This window comes from Callospermophilus lateralis, chromosome 1, assembly GCF_048772815.1.
Source record: "Callospermophilus lateralis isolate mCalLat2 chromosome 1, mCalLat2.hap1, whole genome shotgun sequence".
Taxonomy (NCBI): Eukaryota; Metazoa; Chordata; class Mammalia; order Rodentia; family Sciuridae; genus Callospermophilus; species Callospermophilus lateralis.
Window position 1 is genome coordinate 159,374,855 of NC_135305.1, and position 12,933 is coordinate 159,387,787.

A 12,933-nucleotide genomic window follows, 5' to 3' on the forward strand; every position below is an offset into this window, starting at 1 on the left:
GTCCCCCTGCCATGGGATTACTCAGCTGGCAAATCTGTCAAAAACGAACTTGACCACTTTCTTGATGGGAAAGGGACCCTCACTAGAGAACTATCCCAAAGCAGAGAGGCAGAGGATGGTGACATAGCCTTCCTGCCCATCAGGAAGGCTGGCCTTCCCTCCCCAGAGCATCAGGGTGCAAGCGAGCAGGTGCCCGAACAGCAGAGGCTGCTGCTCAGTGTTTGTAGAACCTGCTGTCTGGTCATAGAGGCTCAACCAGAAGACAAAGATGACCATCCAAGACAGAGGACAGGCCACACCTTCTACCCTGTGCCATGTAGAAAACAGAAAACTAAGCAAGCAAAACATTTCATCTTTCTCATAAATGCACAAGGCATAAACATTTCTTTTTTTCAGTATAGGAGATTATATCCAAGAGCACTCTACCACTGAACTACATTTCAGTCATTTTGGCTTTTTTTTTTTTTTTTTTTTTTTGGAGACAGGGTCTTGCCAAATTGCTAAGGTTGGCCTTGAAATTGTGAACTTCCTGCCTCGGCCTCCTGAATCTCAGCTAGACAGAAACATTTCTAAAAAGTGGAGCTGCTCTCACGTGCCACTAGCCATAGAAAGAAACCAATTCCTTTTACCTGGGTTGATATGTGATATGTGACAGCTGGAGAGAGAGAGGTTCAAAAATAACCTCCTTCAGCCTGGAGTTGTAGCTCAGTGTGAGACACTGGGTTCAATCCTCAGTACCACATAAAAATATAAACAAAGTTTTTGTGTCCACCCACAACTAAAACTATTTTTAAAAAATAGCCTCCTTCAATATTTAGGGTATGGCATGAGCCTAGCCTCCTCCATCATTAGTTCACTAGAAAAATTAGATTGGGAACTGCTGGGTGTGGTGGTGCATGCCTGTAACCCCAGCAACTCAGGAGCTGAGGTAGGAGAATCACAAGTTTAACATCAGCCTCAGCAACTTAGCAAGACCCTGTCTCAAACAATAAAAAGCGCTGGGGATGTAGCTTGGTGTCAAAGCACCCTTAGTTCATTAAAAAAACCAGAGATTGCAGGATAATTATGCCATGATACAGGTGGAACTTGCTCTTGGAAAACTAGTGCTCTTATGCATATTCTATGTTACACCAAAGATGGTCACTTCAGAGTATAGCAGTATTGTAATAATATTGGGAATTGTACTTTCTCTGTAGCAGTGAAACCCAAAATGGTACATGAGAGAGTGGGCTTAAAACAATGCCTCATACACTCTCCTACCTGTCCAGCAAACAAGGTGGCTACAGGATGTACTTAGAAGCAGACTGGGAAGGAAGCTGAGGAGCCAAGGATAATGGGCCTCACCCAGCTCTAAATTTAATATCTTAAGTGTTGCTAAAGAGGCAATAAAGTCAGAAATTGTAGAAAAAAATGTATCACATGCCTTGTTATCCATTTATTAGAGTTTTCTTTCTCAGCTCTGAGTTTCCCAGGTTTGCTCCTTGAGTGCCAAAGAAGGGTAGCTTGCTGCTCAGTTCTGGGAATTCAGCTGGAATAAAGAAACCGAGCCTTGGGAGACAGCACATTCCCTCTTCCCTCAGCCCCAGGAGAGAAGGTATTTCTCACTTCCTGAAGTCATTTCTGGCAGTGGTAAATTGGGAATAACCATGTTCTTCACTGTGGAGATTTGCATGAAAATGTAAATAGTTTTCTGATTAACAAAAGTCTTTTAAGACAACCATGTGATGCCTTCAGAGGCTGTGACTAGAGGCTTTAAAGCCTGGCCTGTGGCCTCTCAGAGGCTGCTTGCTAGCTGGTTGCCTTACTTGATCATTTGTTGTCCTGGTAATAATATTTAAAGCAGCATCTGTGATTTCTTTTTTTCTGAAAGAATAAAACCCTCTAAAGTTTTCTTATTTTAATTTTGGCTGACCAAACTTGATGTCCATCTCTTTTCCCATCACATGGCTAGTATAAATTAGTGATGTGCTTGCTCCTTGTCAGACCCACAAGGAGCACTAGTGTCATTCAGTTCATCACACCAAGTTCAGCTGACAACAGCGCTGGAGACAAACTCACCAGCTAAAGAACAAAGGAGAGGGAGTATTTTCAAAGGGGGCTTAAAAATATTAAGCACCTGTATATATTAATTCAGACTTTTTCCCTATAATTTCTGAAATTGGAGAGGCCAGACAATGCTCTCACTCCACTGGCTTACTCCCCTTAGTCCTGGTGAAGGGATACTCGGAAGTGCACAGGGGACTGTGCTTGGCTCCTCGCCACAGCAAAGGTTCTTATCCCCACTGACCACTCGACGTTGTACTGAGATGACATCCTTTAGCCTAATCTTTGCTATAACGGTGAGACCATTATTCCTGTTGAATACATTCATCCCAAGGTTGGCTCAGTGGGGACAATGGTACATCTTTTTGTTCTGTAAACAAAGTTCCTACCCACCTACCCTTTCCAGGTCCCTGGGTTCCTACTTCTTGCTTTGTCTCACCCCCAGCTGCTGGCGTATTTAATAACCATGCAGATGTGCCAGAAAAACATTTAGTGCATTCACTGTAGGTAGATATGACTGGACTTTTTTTTTACTGTGACACTTGAGTCATGTTGAGTAATGAAATAAACAGAAACTAAAATGCAAAGCAAGCACAAGAATCACCTCTTAATCCATGTCTTAAAAAAAAAAACAAAACAACCAAACACTCTCAGCTAAGGAAAAAATAAACAAACTTATGCCCCCTTTCAGCTCGCTGACTCTCAAAAGAATGACTGACATCATCTCATTTTAAAAAAAGAGCTTTTAAAACAGTGACTCCTCTGTTTGCCTTCCTAGAAAAGGCAATTTTGCTCTTGATTAATGTTTATTGTAGAAAATGAAGGCCAAGGAAGAAATACAAAACGCTTCTAATTAAAGAGTCTTTTAAAACAACCGTTGAGTGTGAGAGTGCTTGTTTATCTGGGAGGCCCCAACCGATGAAAAGAAGTCACCTCGGACACCAGGCAGATAACCCAGTAAAACTCTTCCAAGGGTTCACATAAGTGTCTGGAGATGTCACTATGCCCACAGTGTAGAAGCCAGTGTAAAAAACAAAAAAGAATCACAGAGCTCGGGGGAAAATGCAGAAATCCCTAGTCCAGTTGCCAGGGGAACCCAGGGGAGCCCCTCTCACAAGGCTGTGTGATACCACCCAGAATCCTTTCCTGCCAAGAGAAGGATCAGCTTACTGGAAGACCTGCCCCTGGGAAGGAGCAGCCTCTATTTCCACTGCTGGAAGTTCTATCCCAAATAGCTTCTGTGTTTTTATCAGTGGGACACCTGTCTCCCCAAAGGACTGCCTGTCCTCTTCTGTGCCAAGGAATCACTCTAAGCAAATAAAGTCCCTTTGCTGCATGTCAGGCCTTCAAATATTTGAAAACAATTAGGACATACTTCCAGCCCAAACCTTTCTGCAGCATGAAGCATCAAAGCCGGAGAGGTGAAAACTGGTGTCTGAGCTAGCACCTATCTAAGTGGTCCGGACCTTCCATCTGACTCATTTACTGCAGGCATGGTGTGAAACATATAAAGGCACAAGTCACTGCCCTTGAAGTACATGCAACTCAGTAGACATCATCTTAGTTAATAAACATGCGTGCCCACTAGTATTAGGATCTATTTATATCTGACCTTGTTCCAGACAAAAGGAAAAAAATCCATGTTTGTTTCTTGCCAGAAATATAAGAAAATGCTTTATAAGTATTTCTTAAAAGCATCAGCACTCTAATTAACATCAGTATTGCTGTTAATGCATTCTGACAATTAGGGTAATAAGGTTAAAATCAATTTTCCAACTTATGACAGACCATAGTTAAGAACCCAAGATGAATCAGCTGTTGTAAGTAAAAGAGTTCATTTGCTCCTTAAGAGTTAACTCTATAAATATCTAATTTAAAAAAAAAACTATTTGTTAAACTGATATATTCAAACGTGTTACAGTAAAAATCTGATATACCCAAATAATTGTCTTTTAAATTTTAAATATATTTAAGCTTATTGAGAAATGATAATATGCTGCAGAAGAGCAACAAAAATATTTTAAGGTTTTTCATTAGTGTGTATACAAATGTATGCACACTATATATAAGATAACAAGCCAGAAAGTCTTCTTTCAAATCTTTTTGGAACATTCAGCTATTTAGATAAACAGCTCAAAGAAATACATAAATTCCAAAACATCTCTGGAGAGAAAAGTCACTTTAAATGTTAGCATTTTTCCCCTTACAATTCAATGGCGAGAAAACGCTGGGAAATTCTTGAATGTGCAAAAAAAAAAAAAAAAAAAATCGTTTAACAAAATAATAAATTTCAAACTTGACAGTTTTTAAACGACAATTCTACCTTTAACATTCTTACAGGTTTCTGGAAATGCTTAATAACCTAAAGTATTACACTCATCTTGGTAGTTTATATTTTGTTATAAAATCGACTGCAGCCACCTACATTACTGAGCATGGTTATATTTTTCCTTAGGCCACCTCGTTTGCATTAGTGGACTAGATCGTACTGCTAAATATTAAAGCTTGAAATCATTCAACACAGGTCAGTGTGGAAACGCAAGTTAGAGAAACTAGAGTAATTCACTGTAGCGGACCACAGCTCAGTAGCCAAGCCTTACTCCTATGCATATGTGCATTATGCTCCATTTCAAAAGTCACAAGAAAACCGTTAATTTAGGGTAAAACTCAAGCTCGCCCCGAAGCTTTGGAGAAGGCCTGCAAGGTGGAGTACTTACGTAAAGGGTTACCAGGACACCAGGCACCACAACTTACTAGGGAGGGTCTCGAACGTCCACAGGAGGAAAGCAGCTCCCTTCTACAGGCCTGGAGGATTCGGACGGGCTCCTCCCTCCAGCATCCCGGACCCAGCCCGGCCAGGCCCCGGGGCGCTCCCGGTGCACCTGCAATGCGGCGCCCTGGCCCCACGATCCCGCCCCGGGCTGGCGGCGCGGCGCGGCCCGGCCCGCTCTCCTCCCGCTCCGCCCCGCAGCCCGAGGGGCGCCCTCCCCAGCGCGCCGGGGTCGCGGCGCCGCCCACGGCCTCTGCCCCGCTTGGTTTCCCGGGAGCCGCCTCTGCCAGGGACTCCCCTGCCCCGAGGAGCCGGCGTTCCTCCCTCGAGCCAGGGGCGGGCGGGGACCCCCCCTGCGGGCGGCTGAGTTCAAAGCCGAGCACGTGAGCTCGGTCCCCACCGCGCCGCCAGGTGAGCGGGGCTGGACTGGGCGCGCCCCGGGCCCCGCCTCACCTGCGGCGCGGCCGCGGCGGTCCTTCAGGCGGCTCCGCGGCTCGGCGCGGTCCTCCGGGCGGGCGGCGGCGGCGGGGGCCCGCGGCCCATGGGCGGGGCAGACGGCGGGGCTGGGCCCTGCGGCCGGCGCCGGGGGAGGTCAGCGGGCGCCGCCCGTCCGGCGCATCTCTCCGGTCCCAGCGAGCGCTCGCCGCGATGCACCCTGGGAGCCGGCCGCGCCGAGGCCTGGCCGCTCTGACCCGGCGGGCGGGCGCGGCGCCGGCGCGGCGGCTGGCTGCAAGTGCGGGTAGGGGCGGGGGAGCCAATCGGTACTCACTCGGCGGGGAGGGGGCAACGCCCCACTCCCCGCTGTTGAGGCAGGGCGGGGGCAAGGACCCAGGGGAAGGGAGGGTCCGGCGGGTGGGACGCAGGCGCACTTGCTCAGGTGCGGCCGCAGTGCGGTTGCCCTGGGTAACGCGGGCCGGGGCAGGGGGCGGCGAGGGAGGCCGGCGGGAGCGCGCTCGCGCCGCGGTGGGGGCGGGGGCGCGGGTTGTACGACGCGCATGCGTGCGGCCCTTCTCCCTAGGGGCTCGCCGGCCTCGTGCGTGCGCACGCGCGCCGTCCCCCGGAGGCGTCTGGGTGTGCGGAGCGCGCGCGCGCGGCTCGGAGGCGCACCTGTGAGGTGTCCCCGGAGGAACGGCGGGTGGGCGCGCGGAGCCCGCGGCCTCGGGCGCTCACAGCCCGCACTTGGAGTGAGTTGGCGCGGCCGGGCCGTGGACTCCGTATTTTCTCTCCCGGCTGGGGGCGGGGAGCGGGGCCGGGGGCTGGCGGGCTGCAGAGTGGGCTGAAGAAAAGGAAAACAACCCATCTCTCGGGACGGGCCTCGAGCCGCGCCGGTCCTGAGGGTCGCGCGGGAGGGAAGGTCAGCGCGGCGCTGCTCGGGCAGGCCGGGCTGGGAGGCCGCGCGAGGCCTCGGGCGGCGGCCGGGGGTCGCGGGGGGCGGCGGGGCTCGGCGGGCGGAGGCCGCGGGCGCCGGACTCCCGGGCTGGCCCATTGTTGTAGGGGCCGGGGGCAGCGGAGCGCGGCGGCCCGGAGGCCGTGCGGTCGCGCCGGGAGCGGCTTCAGGGGGTCCCCGGGGAGCGGCAATGGCCGCGCGGGGCCGGGAGCCGGGCTGCAGAGCGGCCCGCTGCAGGGTGCGGTGTTGTTGCTTGCAGCGCGCAGGCCGCGGAGCATCGCGCTCAGGTGATAAAGAGCGCGTCGCGCACCCGGCGCAGGAGCCAGCCGCCGCCGGACGCCTCCATTGTTTGACCACGCCAGGCCGGCCCTGCCCAGGTGAGCTGGCCGCGGCGGCACCCCTCCTGCGCGGCCTGGAGGCCGGCCGCTCCCGGCGGGACCCACTGCAGCTCTCGCCTGCCCCTGCCTCTGGTTAACTCGCGGTGCCCCCTCCCCGACGTTTTCCCTTCCGGATTAGGTTGCCGTGTCGCCCTGCCAGCTCACCCCGCGTCCCCGCAAAACTCAGCTCCTTTGTGAGACCTTTCTTGCCCAACTCTACCAACTAAATCGAATCTCTCCAGCAGAGTCTGCTCGGTACGGGCGAGCTGCTAGTTTGATAACTGGCTGTCTTATCGCAACAAAGGAGTCCCGGTATTGAAAAAAATATTTCCAGGCTATTGCCTTCTAAAGGAACGTTTTGTGATACTTAAAAACAGTTTATTGTTTTAACAAGATGGAACTGTTTTTATGCATTTTGTCTTCTCTTTTAGAGGGGACCCCTAATCCCTTTGTAGACGCAAAGCTTTTCAGAGCAGGGAAGTGTGACCTTGTTTAACCTACCGGTTAATTTAAAATTTAAAAATTAATTTTGGATTAGTAGAGTAGTGCATTTTCTTTGTAAACAAGGGTGTATCTCAAGAGATGGCAAGACTTTGACTATCACCCCCACCCTCTGCAGATAAGGACTAGGATATGTGTGCTGTGTGTCCTTCTGGCTTTTTAAAAATACTTGGAATCATCTTTGATTGTTTTAACAAGTATCAGCTAGCTAACATACTGTCTTTCAACTTCAGCATTATGTGCTTCAACTAATTTTTAAGAACTGCTGCATCATGTTCTGTAGTTTGGGTGTACTGTAATTTATTCAGCCGTTTCCCACATTATGACAATCTATAAAGTTTTAGCTTGAAAAATAGCTTTATTTGGTGGTGGTGGTTCTCTGGTGAGATGCAGTTTTAGGGAAGGGAGAAATTTAGTGAAGGATGAAATTCTGTGCTAATTACAGAAAATAGACATTTATGGTGGAAGTTCCTGGGTTAAGAATCTACATGTGGGAGCCTCCAGCCCTTCTGTGATAGTCGTGACTATACTACTTACAGGTCCTGTGACCTTGGGAGAGGACAATTACTCACTCCAATCCTCAGTTTTCTATAAACCCGTGTTAATACTGCTCTCTGCTTCACAGAGTTCAGTGATACCATGGGAAAGTGCTTGGTAGAACCCGAGGTTGTAAACAAAAATTGGTTTTATTAGCCTTTCCAATCCAAAAATTATCAATTTGCAGTATGATTTTTTTTGTCAGATGTTTGTATCAGAATACTAGAGATGGCAACTTTGAATGATTTTTTTTAATTTATGGTTTTGCTATAACGAATTTTTGTCGAATACTGGTAATGCTAAAGATTTCTTAAAGAATATTTGGCAAATCATATTTTTCCTAGCGCTTTTTTTTTTTAAGTTGTCAACGGACCTTTATTTTATTTATATATATGCAGTGCTGAGAATTGAGCCTAGCCCTCACACATGCTAAAGCACTCACAACCCCAGCCCCCTAGTGCTTTAACATGCCTTAAAAAAAAAAAAAGTGAGGCATGTAAATTAGTTGACTGAATCAATGTTCTTAGCAAATTAAATGCTTGATAAAACTTCTATTGTAATAGTTAAAAAAACATTTTCTGATGATGTAGATTGTACACACGTTTTCCTGTGGCAGCAGCAGACTCAGATTAGCTTTAGTGCTTCTTCAAGGGAAAAAGAGATGACTTTTTACTGAGTTTGTAAGCTCTGTCACATCATTTCATCAATTTAAATTTTGATGAAATGATTTGATAGCTACACAATTAATGGCTTTGTAGATATTTTCCTTTCATAGACAGACAGACACACACACACACACCCCCACACACCCCTGTGGTGTGGCCAACAAAATCAACTCATCCCTGCCCTTTTGAAATTAGGGCTGTTCAGAAATGAATCTCACAACTGCACTTCTGCTCACAAAGTGGTATCCTGAGAAACTTGGGTAGTACCAGCTGTGAGAGAGGATGAAAATGGGTACTGCATCTTAGATTGGGGAGGGGGACCCAGGAAAGACTTGTGCAAAAATAAAATTAAACTGAAGTTTGAAGGGCGAGTGGGCCGTTAGTGTCAAGTGATGTAGGGGATAATTTTCCAGGCAGAGGAACAGCATGTGGGAAGGCCCTGAAGGGGGAAAAAACTTTGCCCAATCCAGGAACTGAAGGAACAACTGTGGATAGATTCTAGTGGGTGAGGGGGGAGAGTAGCTAGGCATGGGGCCAGATCATGTAGGGTCTTGTAGGACAGGTTAGGGATGTTGTGTTTTATCCAGAACGTAATGAGAAACCTTTAGAAAGGTTGGGTTTTAAGCAGGGGAGTGACATAATCAGATTTGCATTTTTAAACAACCACTCCAGTTGCCACATGCAGAATGTGGGGGTGTGGGTGGAGTGTGGAAGTGGGAAGAACACGCAGGCTACTTCACAGAGCTATCTAGAGTTGTGTCCTATTTCTTGGACTTTATAGTGAAGTCACACTACCACCTATGGTTTAGTCAAAATAGATGTTTGGTTTAAAAAAACAAAACCCCCTCATTTCTTATTCTAAAAAGGCAGGACTAAATAAAGGTAGGAATAAACAGATACTTTTTAAATGTACTGAAAAAGTGCACATAAGCATGAAATCAGTTGTCCACACTTAAAACAAAAACTATCAGAAAATCAAGTTAAAAATTAGAACATTGTTTAATAAATTTTGACAAAGCCATAACACAAATGAAGTAAAGATGTAAAATGAAAAAGAAATATTTGGGGCTGGGGATGTGGCTCAAGCGGTAGCGTGCTCGCCTGGCATGCGTGCGGCCCGGGTTCGATTCTCAGCACCACGTACAAAGATGTTGTGTCCGCCGATAACTAAAAAATAAATATTGAAAAATTCTTTCTCTCTCTCTCCTCTCTCACTCTCTCTTTAAAAAAAAAAAAAAAGAAAAATATTTGTAGACGCTGTTGACTAGGGAAACATGCCTGAGTCTGCAGTGCACGTATAAAATTCATAGTTGAATATCTAAAGTACCCAGCAGAGAATAAAGCAAAAGAAACAGAAAATGAACTCTGGCCACATTTCAACAACAATTAAAAAAAAACAACGGTGAAGCATGTAGGTAATGTGGATGCAGCCTACTGAGGTAATACTGTCTGCATAGAGTTGGTCATAAAGTATCCTGAATGACTTGAAGGAATGTTTTTGATGTAAAGAGAGGCCGCATTCCTGGAAGTGATGTTTAAATGTCCTGGAGATGGCCATTTTGGGGTGAACTTAATAATTATGAGTACTGAGGTGGGTATTTATGAGTATTTAAACACCACAGAGCCATATTCACCACATCACCCTCATCCTGACTTTATAAATTATCTGTATAGGTCCCTGAAACCTGCGCTCACTCCAGAACTAAACTATTTTATATGGAAATCTAACACATGATAAGTATGAGTGCCCCCTAAATCTGAAGAAAACAGAAGTCCCTATCAAACATCTGAAAGGAGGAGACCTATACACTCAGCACAGACTTTGTGGTTAGTTGTACAACTGGAGACTTAAATAAGGAAACAAATCTATCTTACGAGTGTCATGAGAGTGAGAAACAATGGAGAAAATATAACACAAAAAAATGTATTCCACTACATAAAAAGTTAAAAGTTCAGAAGAAAAGGGAAACAAAACCCTACAATTAAGTTACCACAAAATCAGAAAATACTTGTGTCAATAAGCAAATGATCTTTAATATATAAAGTCCTATCTTACGAACAATAGGTAATTACTATTCAGAAGAGTTAGATTCTGTTCTCAATAGCAACAAGACTAGAAGATAATAAGAACAAAGCATGAATGAACTAAAACTTTAGGCAGAACATTAAAATCTTATTTAAATGATTTAAAAGTTAACCTGAATAAATGGGCAGCCCTTGAAAGGAATTCATGATATTCTTGTAGGAGAATTTGAGATAATATGAAGGAAGTCTATTGCGGCATCATTTGTAATGAGGAAAAATAAAAACCAACTACCATAAGTTTTGATGCTGCTACACTTTGGAATATTACATAGTTTTTAAAAAGAGAGGCAGTCTTGAACGTATTGACATAGCCTGGGTGGATGTCTGTAATATACTATGGAGCCCCCACAAAATAAGTTTAATCCTGTTTTTTGTAAGATACAAATGTTATGTATGTTATATCTGAATAAAAAGGAAAAGGTGTAGAAGAATCCTTGGAAAAGCATTACTAGTGATTACTTCTAGGGGAAAGCATAGGACAGTTTATTTCATTGAACAAGCATTTAAATAGGAAAAAAAAGCTACGTTCAAAAGATGTAGAATTATTTTTAAGGGTAATTGATTCCCTAGCCACTAAAAATGTTCATGAAGCAAATACATTTAAATAGTTGTGACAGTGTTAAGTTGGAGAAAATCAGGATAAATAGCTGTATATGTGATGTATTAAACAAAAGTCCCAACAACCTTCCAGTAAAACCTATGAATGGGGCACTCATTCAGTAGTAGAAGGCTCTTACCTCGTATGTGTGAGGTGCTGGGTTTGATCCTCAGCACCACATGAAAATAAATAAAGGGGTGTGTGTGTGTGTATATACAGACACAATTTGTAGAAAATTTGTTAGACTATTAAGAGTACTCAACAGGATTGACAGATACAAGATAGACATAAATAGACGGGTAAACGAATGAAAATTATGGAATGGGATACTTCTATAAAGTATGAGGTTAAGTATGTCCAACTGCAACTAAAATAATATTTTTAAAAAACCTGTGAATGGAACATGTCTAGAAGAAAGTAGATGAGAATCTTAAGAATTGTGAGCTTTGGGTGGTAGAAAGTTGGTGATTTAAATAATCTGCTTTTTTATATTTATTGAGATCATATCTATTACATTTATAACAGAACCTATATATAATTTTATTGTATCTGGGACAGATACAGTAAGTAGATGTGTGCACTTTTTCAAAGCCACATAGAGGGGCTGCGGTTGTAGCTCAGTGGCAGAGCACTTGCCTAGCATGTGTGAGGCACTGGGTTTGATCCTCAGTACCACATAAAATAAAGGGATTGTGTCCATCTACAACTAAATAAAATAAAATAAAAGCCACATAGATAAATTTGTAAATTACACTGAAAGTGGGATCCATTGAAAAATTTTAAGCAGGGTAGAAAAATAACATTAGCATGGATAATGAATTAGGAGGAAGTAAGACTTGGGGAGGAAGATAGTGGTAGCCTGAATTAAAACTGAGACAAAGTAAGTGGAGCTAGTGGCATGGTTAGAAAGGACTTCAGGGGGCTGGGGATGTGGCTCAAGCAGTAGCTCGAACGCCTGGCATACGTGCGGCCCGGGTTCGATCCTCAGCACCACATACAAAGATGTTGTGTCCGCCAAAACTAAAAAAAAAAATAAATATTTAAAAAATTCTCTCTCTCTCTCCCCCCCTCTCTCTCACTCTCTCTTTTAAAAAAAAAAAAGAAAGAAAGAAAGGACTTCAGGAAGAAGAGTCATGGGACCTTAGGATAGGGAGGGAAGGTTAAGCATTACTAGTGATTACTTCTAGGTTTCTGGCTTGGGCAGTTGAAGAGGCAGAGGACCCACTTACTATAGTTGAGATTATAGTAGGCTTTCTTGAGGAAATGACAGATTAAGTTTTAGACATACTGAGTTTATAAAGGATTTACAGGATATGTAGTTTCTTCCTGAAGGTTAATTTATAAAGAATTATTTTATTACGCATATATGTATTTTGCTATATGAATGACTGGAAGCAGTATATAGCTCATTATTGGAATCATTGTTACTATGTGGTAAATTTTTTTTGAAACATAATTATATATTTGTAAACTGTTTAAGATTGAGGCATGTCTGTCCAGAGATTGCACTGTATTTGAGGTCTTTCACAACTGCATGACTCTGGCTATAGGTGATACTTGGATTGCCTTTGTGGTGCATCGGGAAGGCTGCTGCCTCTGTAAACAGATGGTGGAGATTTTGGGGGCATTAGTGGTCCTGTCATTTATTCTGTTGTCAGAGTACTAGTAATTGGAGTGATTTCTCTTAGTGTTGGAAGGTGGCCAGGAAATAGGCAGAGTGGTTAGTGCCCTGGCCTTCCATGTGGAAGTGACCACATGGATAGAGATTTTGGAGTGGTTCATTGTCCTTGACACACGACTGGGAAACGGTAGGCTTACAGAGCAGAATGAGATGCTGGAGACAGAGTTGGGGCATGTTTACCTTAAAGGACAAAGTAAAGAGAAGGTAGGGAAGAACCTGCCTGCAAAGGTAACGGAGGTTGGGCTGGGGATGTGGCTCAAGTGGTAGCACGCTCGCCTGGCATGCGTGC

At 44.9% G+C, this 12,933-nt stretch overlaps 2 protein-coding genes across 11 annotated transcripts in view; one reads left to right on the forward strand and one right to left on the reverse strand.

Annotated features, from left to right (window-relative positions):
* Ccdc92 (coiled-coil domain containing 92) overlaps positions 1-5,758 on the reverse strand; it is a 28,293-nt gene extending 22,535 nt beyond the window's left edge. Inside the window, exon 1 of one of the 2 annotated variants that reach the window (XM_076860257.1) lies at positions 5,267-5,758. The gene's annotated coding sequence lies outside the window, so the exon portion shown is untranslated. Of the gene's footprint in view, positions 1-4,797; positions 4,965-5,266 lie in introns of those variants that run through there. The other variant, XM_076861159.1, reaches the window with a different exon arrangement.
* Znf664 (zinc finger protein 664) overlaps positions 5,464-12,933 on the forward strand; it is a 33,663-nt gene continuing 26,193 nt past the window's right edge. For 3 of the 9 annotated variants that reach the window (XM_076862755.1, XM_076863491.1, XM_076866930.1), the window contains exons 1-2: positions 5,872-5,997; positions 6,460-6,577. The gene's annotated coding sequence lies outside the window, so the exon portion shown is untranslated. Of the gene's footprint in view, positions 5,553-5,871; positions 5,998-6,459; positions 6,578-12,933 lie in introns of those variants that run through there. The other 6 variants (XM_076864833.1, XM_076866292.1, XM_076867622.1 and 3 more) reach the window with 4 other exon arrangements.